This window comes from Ambystoma mexicanum, unplaced genomic scaffold (genome assembly GCF_040938575.1).
Source record: "Ambystoma mexicanum isolate Mex_15411 unplaced genomic scaffold, UKY_AmexF1_1 Mex_scaf1, whole genome shotgun sequence".
NCBI lineage: Eukaryota > Metazoa > Chordata > Amphibia > Caudata > Ambystomatidae > Ambystoma > Ambystoma mexicanum.
The window spans coordinates 2,017,570-2,032,679 of NW_027182324.1; the positions used below are offsets into that span (position 1 = coordinate 2,017,570).

Here is a 15,110-nt window from a genome sequence, read left to right on the forward strand (position 1 = left end):
GTCTAGTAAACTGGAGATCCTGAGTTCGAATCTCAGCAGCGCCTGTCTGCTTTTTTTTCGACCAATCTGTCTCCCCAATATTAAAACTTTGTACAAAGATTGTTATTTCATGCTATTTAGATGCACAGTCAGGCTTGAAACGTTGGCAAAGCATCCAAGAATTCTGGACTCCACTACCTTAGAGTCATATTGCCCAAGGTTGCGATGCCATCAGAAATAGCACATATTAGAATGAGCAATTCATATTTCCTGCTAAATTTTTTGTAAAAGAATCGCCTGAACAGGGACTTGAACCCTGGACCCTCAGATTAAAAGTCTGATGCTCTACCGACTGAGCTATCCAGGCACAGGGATCACTGCCCATTTGAAACTTGATTTTCACTCTACAGCACCTCCATACATGGCTACCTCACTGGTCAATAAAGGAAATGAATTACTAGTGCATTACACACATTTTGACACTGGAGACATAACTTTTTTCAGTCATTCCGTATCCAGATATAGAGATTTGCAGCATCTAGGACTTTAATGTTCACCCACTTACGGATTTGAATGTTTTGCCACATTAATGAGTGCAAACTTGCTCCCCAGTAAAGACGAACATGTGCTCCTCAATGCACACACTGGGCAATGCAGTCCACTCTAAATCGACGATTAATGACATGCTCGTTTTGTGCAATGGAGTTTCAGTCAATTGGAAAACATTTTGAAAAGTTATATTGCAACAGAAGTCCAGCCTTAAAAAAGTGGATTTCACTTCTAAATGATTACATGAGGAAGGAAAGGAGACCAGATGCAAAAAAGGTGCTGTGGCTTAGTTGGTTAAAGCGCCTGTCTAGTAAACAGGAGATCCTGAGTTCGAATCTCAGCAGCGCCTGTCTGCTTTTTTTCGACCAATCTGTCTCCCCAATATTAAAACTTTGTACAAAGATTGCTATTTCATGCTATTTAGAAGCACAGTCAGGCTTGATATGTTGGCAAAGCATCCAAGAACTCTGGACTCCACTACCTTAGAGTCATATTGCCCAAGGTTGCGATGCCATCAGAAATAGCACATATTAGAATGAGCAATTCATATTTCCTGCTTAATTTTTTGTAAAAGAAGCAAAGGTACGCCTGAACAGGGACTTGAACCCTGGACCCTCAGATTAAAAGTCTGATGCTCTACCGACTGAGCTATCCAGGCAGATGGATCACTGCCATTTGAAACTTGATTTTCACTCTACAGCACCTCCATACATGGCTACCTCACTGGTCAATAAAGGAAATGAATTACTAGTGCATTACACACATTTTGACACTGGAGACATAACTTTTTTCAGTCATTCCGTATCCAGATATAGAGATTTGCAGCATCTAGGACTTTAATGTTCACCCACTTACGGATTTGAATGTTTTGCCACATTCATGAGTGCAAAATTGCTCCCCAGTAAAGGCGAACATGTGCTCCTCAATGCACACACTGGGCAATGCAGTCCACTCTAAATCGACGATTAATGACATGCTCGTTTTGTGCAATGGAGTTTCAGTCAATTGGAAAACATTTTGTAAAGTTATATTGCAACAGAAGCCCAGCCTTAAAAAAAGTGGATTTCACTTCTAAATGATTACATGAGGAAGGACAGGAGATCAGATGCAAAAGAGGTGCTGTGGCTTAGTTGGTTAAAGCGCCTGTCTAGTAAACTGGAGATCCTGAGTTCGAATCTCAGCAGCGCCTGTCTGCTTTTTTTTCGACCAATCTGTCTCCCCAATATTAAAACTTTGTACAAAGATTGTTATTTCATGCTATTTAGAAGCACAGTCAGGCTTGAAATGTTGGCAAAGCATCCAAGAATTCTGGACTCCACTACCTTAGAGTCATATTGCCCAAGGTTGCGATGCCATCAGAAATAGCACATATTAGAATGAGCAATTCATATTTCCTGCTAAATTTTTTGTAAAAGAAGCAAAGATACGCCTGAACAGGGACTTGAACCCTGGACCCTCAGATTAAAAGTCTGATGCTCTACCGACTGAGCTATCCAGGCACAGGGATCACTGCCCATTTGAAACTTGATTTTCACTCTACAGCACCTCCATACATGGCTACCTCACTGGTCAATAAAGGAAATGAATTACTAGTGCATTACACACATTTTGACACTGGAGACATAACTTTTTTCAGTCATTCCGTATCCAGATATAGAGATTTGCAGCATCTAGGACTTTAATGTTCACCCACTTACGGATTTGAATGTTTTGCCACATTAATGAGTGCAAACTTGCTCCCCAGTAAAGACGAACATGTGCTCCTCAATGCACACACTGGGCAATGCAGTCCACTCTAAATCGACGATTAATGACATGCTCGTTTTGTGCAATGGAGTTTCAGTCAATTGGAAAACATTTTGAAAAGTTATATTGCAACAGAAGCCCAGCCTTAAAAAAGTGGATTTCACTTCTAAATGATTACATGAGGAAGGAAAGGAGACCAGATGCAAAAAAGGTGCTGTGGCTTAGTTGGTTAAAGCGCCTGTCTAGTAAACAGGAGATCCTGAGTTCGAATCTCAGCAGCGCCTGTCTGCTTTTTTTCGACCAATCTGTCTCCCCAATATTAAAACTTTGTACAAAGATTGCTATTTCATGCTATTTAGAAGCACAGTCAGGCTTGATATGTTGGCAAAGCATCCAAGAACTCTGGACTCCACTACCTTAGAGTCATATTGCCCAAGGTTGCGATGCCATCAGAAATAGCACATATTAGAATGAGCAATTCATATTTCCTGTTTAATTTTTTGTAAAAGAAGCAAAGGTACGCCTGAACAGGGACTTGAACCCTGGACCCTCAGATTAAAAGTCTGATGCTCTACCGACTGAGCTATCCAGGCAGATGGATCACTGCCATTTGAAACTTGATTTTCACTCTACAGCACCTCCATACATGGCTACCTCACTGGTCAATAAAGGAAATGAATTACTAGTGCATTACACACATTTTGACACTGGAGACATAACTTTTTTCAGTCATTCCGTATCCAGATATAGAGATTTGCAGCATCTAGGACTTTAATGTTCACCCACTTACGGATTTGAATGTTTTGCCACATTCATGAGTGCAAACTTACTCCCCAGTAAAGACGAACATGTGCTCCTCAATGCACACACTGGGCAATGCAGTCCACTCTAAATCGACGATTAATGACATGCTCGTTTTGTGCAATGGAGTTTCAGTCAATTGGAAAACATTTTGAAAAGTTATATTGCAACAGAAGCCCAGCCTTAAAAAAGTGGATTTCACTTCTAAATGATTACATGAGGAAGGAAAGGAGACCAGATGCAAAAAAGGTGCTGTGGCTTAGTTGGTTAAAGCGCCTGTCTAGTAAACAGGAGATCCTGAGTTCGAATCTCAGCAGCGCCTGTCTGCTTTTTTTTCGACCAATCTGTCTCCCCAATATTAAAACTTTGTACAAAGATTGCTATTTCATGCTATTTAGAAGCACAGTCAGGCTTGAAATGTTGGCAAAGCATCCAAGAACTCTGGACTCCACTACCTTAGAATCATATTGCCCAAGGTTGCGATGCCATCAGAAATAGCACATATTAGAATGAGCAATTCATATTTCCTGCTTAATTTTTTGTAAAAGAAGCAAAGGTACGCCTGAACAGGGACTTGAACCCTGGACCCTCAGATTAAAAGTCTGATGCTCTACCGACTGAGCTATCCAGGCACAAGGATCACTGCCCATTTGAAACTTGATTTTCACTCTACAGCACCTCCATACATGGCTACCTCACTGGTCAATAAAGGAAATGAATTACTAGTGCATTACACACATTTTGACACTGGAGACATAACTTTTTTCAGTCATTCCGTATCCAGATATAGAGATTTGCAGCATCTAGGACTTTAATGTTCACCCACTTACGGATTTGAATGTTTTGCCACATTCATGAGTGCAAAATTGCTCCCCAGTAAAGGCGAACATGTGCTCCTCAATACACACACTGGGCAATGCAGTCCACTCTAAATCAACGATTAATGACATGCTCGTTTTGTGCAATGGAGTTTCAGTCAATTGGAAAACATTTTGTAAAGTTATATTGCAACAGAAGCCCAGCCTTAAAAAAAGTGGATTTCACTTCTAAATGATTACATGAGGAAGGACAGGAGATCAGATGCAAAAGAGGTGCTGTGGCTTAGTTGGTTAAAGCGCCTGTCTAGTAAACTGGAGATCCTGAGTTCGAATCTCAGCAGCGCCTGTCTGCTTTTTTTTCGACCAATCTGTCTCCCCAATATTAAAACTTTGTACAAAGATTGTTATTTCATGCTATTTAGAAGCACAGTCAGGCTTGAAATGTTGGCAAAGCATCCAAGAATTCTGGACTCCATTACCTTAGAGTCATATTGCCCAAGGTTGCGATGCCATCAGAAATAGCACATATTAGAATGAGCAATTCATATTTCCTGCTAAATTTTTTGTAAAAGAAGCAAAGATACGCCTGAACAGGGACTTGAACCTTGGACCCTCAGATTAAAAGTCTGATGCTCTACCGACTGAGCTATCCAGGCACAGGGATCACTGCCCGTTTGAAACTTGATTTTCACTCTACAGCACCTCCATACATGGCTACCTCACTGGTCAATAAAGGAAATGAATTACTAGTGCATTACACACATTTTGACACTGGAGACATAACTTTTTTCAGTCATTCCGTATCCAGATATAGAGATTTGCAGCATCTAGGACTTTAATGTTCACCCACTTACGGATTTGAATGTTTTGCCACATTCATGAGTGCAAACTTGCTCCCCAGTAAAGACGAACATGTGCTCCTCAATGCACACACTGGGCAATGCAGTCCACTCTAAATCGACGATTAATGACATGCTCGTTTTGTGCAATGGAGTTTCAGTCAATTGGAAAACATTTTGAAAAGTTATATTGCAACAGAAGCCCAGCCTTAAAAAAGTGGATTTCACTTCTAAATGATTACATGAGGAAGGAAAGGAGACCAGATGCAAAAAAGGTGCTGTGGCTTAGTTGGTTAAAGCGCCTGTCTAGTAAACAGGAGATCCTGAGTTCGAATCTCAGCAGCGCCTGTCTGCTTTTTTTTCGACCAATCTGTCTCCCCAATATTAAAACTTTGTACAAAGATTGCTGTTTCATGCTATTTAGAAGCACAGTCAGGCTTGAAATGTTGACAAAGCATCCAAGAACTCTGGACTCCACTACCTTAGAGTCATATTGCCCAAGGTTGCGATGCCATCAGAAATAGCACATATTAGAATGAGCAATTCATATTTCCTGCTTAATTTTTTGTAAAAGAAGCAAAGGTACGCCTGAACAGGGACTTGAACCCTGGACCCTCAGATTAAAAGTCTGATGCTCTACCGACTGAGCTATCCAGGCACAAAGATCACTGCCCATTTGAAACTTGATTTTCACTCTACAGCACCTCCATACATGGCTACCTCACTGGTCAATAAAGGAAATGAATTACTAGTGCATTACACACATTTTGACACTGGAGACATAACTTTTTTCAGTCATTCCGTATCCAGATATAGAGATTTGCAGCATCTAGGACTTTAATGTTCACCCACTAACGGATTTGAATGTTTTGCCACATTCATGAGTGCAAACTTGCTCCCCAGTAAAGACGAACATGTGCTCCTCAATGCACACACTGGGCAATGCAGTCCACTCTAAATCGACGATTAATGACATGCTCGTTTTGTGCAATGGAGTTTCAGTCAATTGGAAAACATTTTGAAAAGTTATATTGCAACAGAAGCCCAGCCTTAAAAAAGTGGATTTCACTTCTAAATGATTACATGAGGAAGGAAAGGAGACCAGATGCAAAAAAGGTGCTGTGGCTTAGTTGGTTAAAGCGCCTGTCTAGTAAACAGGAGATCCTGAGTTCGAATCTCAGCAGCGCCTGTCTGCTTTTTTTTCGACCAATCTGTCTCCCCAATATTAAAACTTTGTACAAAGATTGCTATTTCATGCTATTTAGAAGCACAGTCAGGCTTGAAATGTTGGCAAAGCATCCAAGAACTCTGGACTCCACTACCTTAGAATCATATTGCCCAAGGTTGCGATGCCATCAGAAATAGCACATATTAGAATGAGCAATTCATATTTCCTGCTTAATTTTTTGTAAAAGAAGCAAAGGTACGCCTGAACAGGGACTTGAACCCTGGACCCTCAGATTAAAAGTCTGATGCTCTACCGACTGAGCTATCCAGGCACAAGGATCACTGCCCATTTGAAACTTGATTTTCACTCTACAGCACCTCCATACATGGCTACCTCACTGGTCAATAAAGGAAATGAATTACTAGTGCATTACACACATTTTGACACTGGAGACATAACTTTTTTCAGTCATTCCGTATCCAGATATAGAGATTTGCAGCATCTAGGACTTTAATGTTCACCCACTTACGGATTTGAATGTTTTGCCACATTCATGAGTGCAAAATTGCTCCCCAGTAAAGGCGAACATGTGCTCCTCAATACACACACTGGGCAATGAAGTCCACTCTAAATCAACGATTAATGACATGCTCGTTTTGTGCATTGGAGTTTCAGTCAATTGGAAAACATTTTGTAAAGTTATATTGCAACAGAAGCCCAGCCTTAAAAAAAGTGGATTTCACTTCTAAATGATTACATGAGGAAGGACAGGAGATCAGATGCCAAAGAGGTTTTGTGGCTTAGTTGGTTAAAGCGCCTGTCTAGTAAACTGGAGATCCTGAGTTCGAATCTCAGCAGCGCCTGTCTGCTTTTTTTTCGACCAATCTGTCTCCCCAATATTAAAACTTTGTACAAAGATTGTTATTTCATGCTATTTAGATGCACAGTCAGGCTTGAAACGTTGGCAAAGCATCCAAGAATTCTGGACTCCACTACCTTAGAGTCATATTGCCCAAGGTTGCGATGCCATCAGAAATAGCACATATTAGAATGAGCAATTCATATTTCCTGCTAAATTTTTTGTAAAAGAATCGCCTGAACAGGGACTTGAACCCTGGACCCTCAGATTAAAAGTCTGATGCTCTACCGACTGAGCTATCCAGGCACAGGGATCACTGCCCATTTGAAACTTGATTTTCACTCTACAGCACCTCCATACATGGCTACCTCACTGGTCAATAAAGGAAATGAATTACTAGTGCATTACACACATTTTGACACTGGAGACATAACTTTTTTCAGTCATTCCGTATCCAGATATAGAGATTTGCAGCATCTAGGACTTTAATGTTCACCCACTTACGGATTTGAATGTTTTGCCACATTAATGAGTGCAAACTTGCTCCCCAGTAAAGACGAACATGTGCTCCTCAATGCACACACTGGGCAATGCAGTCCACTCTAAATCGACGATTAATGACATGCTCGTTTTGTGCAATGGAGTTTCAGTCAATTGGAAAACATTTTGAAAAGTTATATTGCAACAGAAGTCCAGCCTTAAAAAAGTGGATTTCACTTCTAAATGATTACATGAGGAAGGAAAGGAGACCAGATGCAAAAAAGGTGCTGTGGCTTAGTTGGTTAAAGCGCCTGTCTAGTAAACAGGAGATCCTGAGTTCGAATCTCAGCAGCGCCTGTCTGCTTTTTTTCGACCAATCTGTCTCCCCAATATTAAAACTTTGTACAAAGATTGCTATTTCATGCTATTTAGAAGCACAGTCAGGCTTGATATGTTGGCAAAGCATCCAAGAACTCTGGACTCCACTACCTTAGAGTCATATTGCCCAAGGTTGCGATGCCATCAGAAATAGCACATATTAGAATGAGCAATTCATATTTCCTGCTTAATTTTTTGTAAAAGAAGCAAAGGTACGCCTGAACAGGGACTTGAACCCTGGACCCTCAGATTAAAAGTCTGATGCTCTACCGACTGAGCTATCCAGGCAGATGGATCACTGCCATTTGAAACTTGATTTTCACTCTACAGCACCTCCATACATGGCTACCTCACTGGTCAATAAAGGAAATGAATTACTAGTGCATTACACACATTTTGACACTGGAGACATAACTTTTTTCAGTCATTCCGTATCCAGATATAGAGATTTGCAGCATCTAGGACTTTAATGTTCACCCACTTACGGATTTGAATGTTTTGCCACATTCATGAGTGCAAAATTGCTCCCCAGTAAAGGCGAACATGTGCTCCTCAATGCACACACTGGGCAATGCAGTCCACTCTAAATCGACGATTAATGACATGCTCGTTTTGTGCAATGGAGTTTCAGTCAATTGGAAAACATTTTGTAAAGTTATATTGCAACAGAAGCCCAGCCTTAAAAAAAGTGGATTTCACTTCTAAATGATTACATGAGGAAGGACAGGAGATCAGATGCAAAAGAGGTGCTGTGGCTTAGTTGGTTAAAGCGCCTGTCTAGTAAACTGGAGATCCTGAGTTCGAATCTCAGCAGCGCCTGTCTGCTTTTTTTTCGACCAATCTGTCTCCCCAATATTAAAACTTTGTACAAAGATTGTTATTTCATGCTATTTAGAAGCACAGTCAGGCTTGAAATGTTGGCAAAGCATCCAAGAATTCTGGACTCCACTACCTTAGAGTCATATTGCCCAAGGTTGCGATGCCATCAGAAATAGCACATATTAGAATGAGCAATTCATATTTCCTGCTAAATTTTTTGTAAAAGAAGCAAAGATACGCCTGAACAGGGACTTGAACCCTGGACCCTCAGATTAAAAGTCTGATGCTCTACCGACTGAGCTATCCAGGCACAGGGATCACTGCCCATTTGAAACTTGATTTTCACTCTACAGCACCTCCATACATGGCTACCTCACTGGTCAATAAAGGAAATGAATTACTAGTGCATTACACACATTTTGACACTGGAGACATAACTTTTTTCAGTCATTCCGTATCCAGATATAGAGATTTGCAGCATCTAGGACTTTAATGTTCACCCACTTACGGATTTGAATGTTTTGCCACATTAATGAGTGCAAACTTGCTCCCCAGTAAAGACGAACATGTGCTCCTCAATGCACACACTGGGCAATGCAGTCCACTCTAAATCGACGATTAATGACATGCTCGTTTTGTGCAATGGAGTTTCAGTCAATTGGAAAACATTTTGAAAAGTTATATTGCAACAGAAGCCCAGCCTTAAAAAAGTGGATTTCACTTCTAAATGATTACATGAGGAAGGAAAGGAGACCAGATGCAAAAAAGGTGCTGTGGCTTAGTTGGTTAAAGCGCCTGTCTAGTAAACAGGAGATCCTGAGTTCGAATCTCAGCAGCGCCTGTCTGCTTTTTTTCGACCAATCTGTCTCCCCAATATTAAAACTTTGTACAAAGATTGCTATTTCATGCTATTTAGAAGCACAGTCAGGCTTGATATGTTGGCAAAGCATCCAAGAACTCTGGACTCCACTACCTTAGAGTCATATTGCCCAAGGTTGCGATGCCATCAGAAATAGCACATATTAGAATGAGCAATTCATATTTCCTGTTTAATTTTTTGTAAAAGAAGCAAAGGTACGCCTGAACAGGGACTTGAACCCTGGACCCTCAGATTAAAAGTCTGATGCTCTACCGACTGAGCTATCCAGGCAGATGGATCACTGCCATTTGAAACTTGATTTTCACTCTACAGCACCTCCATACATGGCTACCTCACTGGTCAATAAAGGAAATGAATTACTAGTGCATTACACACATTTTGACACTGGAGACATAACTTTTTTCAGTCATTCCGTATCCAGATATAGAGATTTGCAGCATCTAGGACTTTAATGTTCACCCACTTACGGATTTGAATGTTTTGCCACATTCATGAGTGCAAACTTACTCCCCAGTAAAGACGAACATGTGCTCCTCAATGCACACACTGGGCAATGCAGTCCACTCTAAATCGACGATTAATGACATGCTCGTTTTGTGCAATGGAGTTTCAGTCAATTGGAAAACATTTTGAAAAGTTATATTGCAACAGAAGCCCAGCCTTAAAAAAGTGGATTTCACTTCTAAATGATTACATGAGGAAGGAAAGGAGACCAGATGCAAAAAAGGTGCTGTGGCTTAGTTGGTTAAAGCGCCTGTCTAGTAAACAGGAGATCCTGAGTTCGAATCTCAGCAGCGCCTGTCTGCTTTTTTTTCGACCAATCTGTCTCCCCAATATTAAAACTTTGTACAAAGATTGCTATTTCATGCTATTTAGAAGCACAGTCAGGCTTGAAATGTTGGCAAAGCATCCAAGAACTCTGGACTCCACTACCTTAGAATCATATTGCCCAAGGTTGCGATGCCATCAGAAATAGCACATATTAGAATGAGCAATTCATATTTCCTGCTTTATTTTTTGTAAAAGAAGCAAAGGTACGCCTGAACAGGGACTTGAACCCTGGACCCTCAGATTAAAAGTCTGATGCTCTACCGACTGAGCTATCCAGGCACAAGGATCACTGCCCATTTGAAACTTGATTTTCACTCTACAGCACCTCCATACATGGCTACCTCACTGGTCAATAAAGGAAATGAATTACTAGTGCATTACACACATTTTGACACTGGAGACATAACTTTTTTCAGTCATTCCGTATCCAGATATAGAGATTTGCAGCATCTAGGACTTTAATGTTCACCCACTTACGGATTTGAATGTTTTGCCACATTCATGAGTGCAAAATTGCTCCCCAGTAAAGGCGAACATGTGCTCCTCAATACACACACTGGGCAATGCAGTCCACTCTAAATCAACGATTAATGACATGCTCGTTTTGTGCAATGGAGTTTCAGTCAATTGGAAAACATTTTGTAAAGTTATATTGCAACAGAAGCCCAGCCTTAAAAAAAGTGGATTTCACTTCTAAATGATTACATGAGGAAGGACAGGAGATCAGATGCAAAAGAGGTGCTGTGGCTTAGTTGGTTAAAGCGCCTGTCTAGTAAACTGGAGATCCTGAGTTCGAATCTCAGCAGCGCCTGTCTGCTTTTTTTTCGACCAATCTGTCTCCCCAATATTAAAACTTTGTACAAAGATTGTTATTTCATGCTATTTAGAAGCACAGTCAGGCTTGAAATGTTGGCAAAGCATCCAAGAATTCTGGACTCCACTACCTTAGAGTCATATTGCCCAAGGTTGCGATGCCATCAGAAATAGCACATATTAGAATGAGCAATTCATATTTCCTGCTAAATTTTTTGTAAAAGAAGCAAAGATACGCCTGAACAGGGACTTGAACCCTGGACCCTCAGATTAAAAGTCTGATGCTCTACCGACTGAGCTATCCAGGTACAGGGATCACTGCCCATTTGAAACTTGATTTTCACTCTACAGCACCTCCATACATGGCTACCTCACTGGTCAATAAAGGAAATGAATTACTAGTGCATTACACACATTTTGACACTGGAGACATAACTTTTTTCAGTCATTCCGTATCCAGATATAGAGATTTGCAGCATCTAGGACTTTAATGTTCACCCACTTACGGATTTGAATGTTTTGCCACATTAATGAGTGCAAACTTGCTCCCCAGTAAAGACGAACATGTGCTCCTCAATGCACACACTGGGCAATGCAGTCCACTCTAAATCGACGATTAATGACATGCTCGTTTTGTGCAATGGAGTTTCAGTCAATTGGAAAACATTTTGAAAAGTTATATTGCAACAGAAGCCCAGCCTTAAAAAAGTGGATTTCACTTCTAAATGATTACATGAGGAAGGAAAGGAGACCAGATGCAAAAAAGGTGCTGTGGCTTAGTTGGTTAAAGCGCCTGTCTAGTAAACAGGAGATCCTGAGTTCGAATCTCAGCAGCGCCTGTCTGCTTTTTTTCGACCAATCTGTCTCCCCAATATTAAAACTTTGTACAAAGATTGCTATTTCATGCTATTTAGAAGCACAGTCAGGCTTGATATGTTGGCAAAGCATCCAAGAACTCTGGACTCCACTACCTTAGAGTCATATTGCCCAAGGTTGCGATGCCATCAGAAATAGCACATATTAGAATGAGCAATTCATATTTCCTGCTTAATTTTTTGTAAAAGAAGCAAAGGTACGCCTGAACAGGGACTTGAACCCTGGACCCTCAGATTAAAAGTCTGATGCTCTACCGACTGAGCTATCCAGGCACAGGGATCACTGTCCATTTGAAACTTGATTTTCACTCTACAGCACCTCCATACATGGCTACCTCACTGGTCAATAAAGGAAATGAATTACTAGTGCATTACACACATTTTGACACTGGAGACATAACTTTTTTCAGTCATTCCGTATCCAGATATAGAGATTTGCAGCATCTAGGACTTTAATGTTCACCCACTTACGGATTTGAATGTTTTGCCACATTCATGAGTGCAAAATTGCTCCCCAGTAAAGGCGAACATGTGCTCCTCAATACACACACTGGGCAATGCAGTCCACTCTAAATCAACGATTAATGACATGCTCGTTTTGTGCAATGGAGTTTCAGTCAATTGGAAAACATTTTGTAAAGTTATATTGCAACAGAAGCCCAGCCTTAAAAAAAGTGGATTTCACTTCTAAATGATTACATGAGGAAGGACAGGAGATCAGATGCAAAAGAGGTGCTGTGGCTTAGTTGGTTAAAGCGCCTGTCTAGTAAACTGGAGATCCTGAGTTCGAATCTCAGCAGCGCCTGTCTGCTTTTTTTTTGACCAATCTGTCTCCCCAATATTAAAACTTTGTACAAAGATTGTTATTTCATGCTATTTAGAAGCACAGTCAGGCTTGAAATGTTGGCAAAGCATCCAAGAATTCTGGACTCCACTACCTTAGAGTCATATTGCCCAAGGTTGCGATGCCATCAGAAATAGCACATATTAGAATGAGCAATTCATATTTCCTGCTAAATTTTTTGTAAAAGAAGCAAAGATACGCCTGAACAGGGACTTGAACCCTGGACCCTCAGATTAAAAGTCTGATGCTCTACCGACTGAGCTATCCAGGCACAGGGATCACTGCCCATTTGAAACTTGATTTTCACTCTACAGCACCTCCATACATGGCTACCTCACTGGTCAATAAAGGAAATGAATTACTAGTGCATTACACACATTTTGACACTGGAGACATAACTTTTTTCAGTCATTCCGTATCCAGATATAGAGATTTGCAGCATCTAGGACTTTAATGTTCACCCACTTACGGATTTGAATGTTTTGCCACATTCATGAGTGCAAAATTGCTCCCCAGTAAAGGCGAACATGTGCTCCCCAATACACACACTGGGCAATGCAGTCCACTCTAAATCAACGATTAATGACATGCTCGTTTTGTGCAATGGAGTTTCAGTCAATTGGAAAACATTTTGTAAAGTTATATTGCAACAGAAGCCCAGCCTTAAAAAAAGTGGATTTCACTTCTAAATGATTACATGAGGAAGGAAAGGAGATCAGATGCAAAAGAGGTGCTGTGGCTTAGTTGGTTAAAGCGCCTGTCTAGTAAACAGGAGATCCTGAGTTCGAATCTCAGCAGCGCCTGTCTGCTTTTTTTTCGACCAATCTGTCTCCCCAATATTAAAACTTTGTACAAAGATTGTTATTTCATGCTATTTAGAAGCACAGTCAGGCTTGAAATGTTGGCAAAGCATCCAAGAATTCTGGACTCCACTACCTTAGAGTCATATTGCCCAAGGTTGCGATGCCATCAGAAATAGCACATATTAGAATGAGCAATTCATATTTCCTGCTAAATTTTTTGTAAAAGAAGCAAAGATACGCCTGAACAGGGACTTGAACCCTGGACCCTCAGATTAAAAGTCTGATGCTCTACCGACTGAGCTATCCAGGCACAGGGATCACTGCCCATTTGAAACTTGATTTTCACTCTACAGCACCTCCATACATGGCTACCTCACTGGTCAATAAAGGAAATGAATTACTAGTGCATTACACACATTTTGACACTGGAGACATAACTTTTTTCAGTCATTCCGTATCCAGATATAGAGATTTGCAGCATCTAGGACTTTAATGTTCACCCACTTACGGATTTGAATGTTTTGCCACATTCATGAGTGCAAACTTGCTCCCCAGTAAAGACGAACATGTGCTCCTCAATGCACACACTGGGCAATGCAGTCCACTCTAAATCGACGATTAATGACATGCTCGTTTTGTGCAATGGAGTTTCAGTCAATTGGAAAACATTTTGAAAAGTTATATTGCAACAGAAGCCCAGCCTTAAAAAAGTGGATTTCACTTCTAAATGATTACATGAGGAAGGAAAGGAGATCAGATGCAAAAAAGGTGCTGTGGCTTAGTTGGTTAAAGCGCCTGTCTAGTAAACAGGAGATCCTGAGTTCGAATCTCAGCAGCGCCTGTCTGCTTTTTTTTCGACCAATCTGTCTCCCCAATATTAAAACTTTGTACAAAGATTGCTGTTTCATGCTATTTAGAAGCACAGTCAGGCTTGAAATGTTGGCAAAGCATCCAAGAACTCTGGACTCCACTACCTTAGAGTCATATTGCCCAAGGTTGCGATGCCATCAGAAATAGCACATATTAGAATGAGCAATTCATATTTCCTGCTTAATTTTTTGTAAAAGAAGCAAAGGTACGCCTGAACAGGGACTTGAACCCTGGACCCTCAGATTAAAAGTCTGATGCTCTACCGACTGAGCTATCCAGGCACAAGGATCACTGCCCATTTGAAACTTGATTTTCACTCTACAGCACCTCCATACATGGCTACCTCACTGGTCAATAAAGGAAATGAATTACTAGGGCATTACACACATTTTGACACTGGAGACATAACTTTTTTCAGTCATTCCGTATCCAGATATAGAGATTTGCAGCATCTAGGACTTTAATGTTCACCCACTTACGGATTTGAATGTTTTGCCACATTCATGAGTGCAAACTTGCTCCCCAGTAAAGACGAACATGTGCTCCTCAATGCACACACTGGGCAATGCAGTCCACTCTAAATCGACGATTAATGACATGCTCGTTTTGTGCAATGGAGTTTCAGTCAATTGGAAAACATTTTGAAAAGTTATATTGCAACAGACGCCCAGCCTTAAAAAAGTGGATTTCACTTCTGATTGATTACATGAGGAAGGAAAGGAGACCAGATGCAAAAAAGGTGCTGTGGCTTAGTTGGT

The 15,110-nt window shown here is 40.8% G+C and overlaps 16 non-coding genes across 16 annotated transcripts; all 16 read right to left on the reverse strand.

The window, feature by feature from the left end:
- Positions 1-273: 273 nt before the first annotated feature.
- On the reverse strand, positions 274-346 carry TRNAK-UUU (transfer RNA lysine (anticodon UUU)). Its single transcript has one exon. It is a non-coding gene; the product is annotated as a tRNA-Lys (tRNA).
- A 767-nt stretch (positions 347-1,113) lies between these two features.
- TRNAK-UUU (transfer RNA lysine (anticodon UUU)) lies at positions 1,114-1,186 on the reverse strand. The gene has a single exon. It is a non-coding gene; the product is annotated as a tRNA-Lys (tRNA).
- A 768-nt stretch (positions 1,187-1,954) lies between these two features.
- Positions 1,955-2,027, reverse strand: TRNAK-UUU (transfer RNA lysine (anticodon UUU)). The gene has a single exon. It is a non-coding gene; the product is annotated as a tRNA-Lys (tRNA).
- Positions 2,028-2,794: 767 nt separating this feature from the next.
- TRNAK-UUU (transfer RNA lysine (anticodon UUU)) lies at positions 2,795-2,867 on the reverse strand. The gene has a single exon. It is a non-coding gene; the product is annotated as a tRNA-Lys (tRNA).
- Positions 2,868-3,634: 767 nt separating this feature from the next.
- On the reverse strand, positions 3,635-3,707 carry TRNAK-UUU (transfer RNA lysine (anticodon UUU)). The gene has a single exon. It is a non-coding gene; the product is annotated as a tRNA-Lys (tRNA).
- Positions 3,708-5,317: 1,610 nt separating this feature from the next.
- On the reverse strand, positions 5,318-5,390 carry TRNAK-UUU (transfer RNA lysine (anticodon UUU)). The gene has a single exon. It is a non-coding gene; the product is annotated as a tRNA-Lys (tRNA).
- Positions 5,391-6,158: 768 nt separating this feature from the next.
- TRNAK-UUU (transfer RNA lysine (anticodon UUU)) lies at positions 6,159-6,231 on the reverse strand. Its single transcript has one exon. It is a non-coding gene; the product is annotated as a tRNA-Lys (tRNA).
- Positions 6,232-6,992: 761 nt separating this feature from the next.
- TRNAK-UUU (transfer RNA lysine (anticodon UUU)) lies at positions 6,993-7,065 on the reverse strand. Its single transcript has one exon. It is a non-coding gene; the product is annotated as a tRNA-Lys (tRNA).
- Positions 7,066-7,832: 767 nt separating this feature from the next.
- On the reverse strand, positions 7,833-7,905 carry TRNAK-UUU (transfer RNA lysine (anticodon UUU)). The gene has a single exon. It is a non-coding gene; the product is annotated as a tRNA-Lys (tRNA).
- A 768-nt stretch (positions 7,906-8,673) lies between these two features.
- On the reverse strand, positions 8,674-8,746 carry TRNAK-UUU (transfer RNA lysine (anticodon UUU)). The gene has a single exon. It is a non-coding gene; the product is annotated as a tRNA-Lys (tRNA).
- Positions 8,747-9,513: 767 nt separating this feature from the next.
- Positions 9,514-9,586, reverse strand: TRNAK-UUU (transfer RNA lysine (anticodon UUU)). Its single transcript has one exon. It is a non-coding gene; the product is annotated as a tRNA-Lys (tRNA).
- Positions 9,587-10,353: 767 nt separating this feature from the next.
- Positions 10,354-10,426, reverse strand: TRNAK-UUU (transfer RNA lysine (anticodon UUU)). Its single transcript has one exon. It is a non-coding gene; the product is annotated as a tRNA-Lys (tRNA).
- A 1,609-nt stretch (positions 10,427-12,035) lies between these two features.
- Positions 12,036-12,108, reverse strand: TRNAK-UUU (transfer RNA lysine (anticodon UUU)). The gene has a single exon. It is a non-coding gene; the product is annotated as a tRNA-Lys (tRNA).
- A 769-nt stretch (positions 12,109-12,877) lies between these two features.
- On the reverse strand, positions 12,878-12,950 carry TRNAK-UUU (transfer RNA lysine (anticodon UUU)). The gene has a single exon. It is a non-coding gene; the product is annotated as a tRNA-Lys (tRNA).
- A 769-nt stretch (positions 12,951-13,719) lies between these two features.
- On the reverse strand, positions 13,720-13,792 carry TRNAK-UUU (transfer RNA lysine (anticodon UUU)). The gene has a single exon. It is a non-coding gene; the product is annotated as a tRNA-Lys (tRNA).
- Positions 13,793-14,560: 768 nt separating this feature from the next.
- On the reverse strand, positions 14,561-14,633 carry TRNAK-UUU (transfer RNA lysine (anticodon UUU)). Its single transcript has one exon. It is a non-coding gene; the product is annotated as a tRNA-Lys (tRNA).
- Between the last annotated feature and the right edge of the window lie 477 nt (positions 14,634-15,110).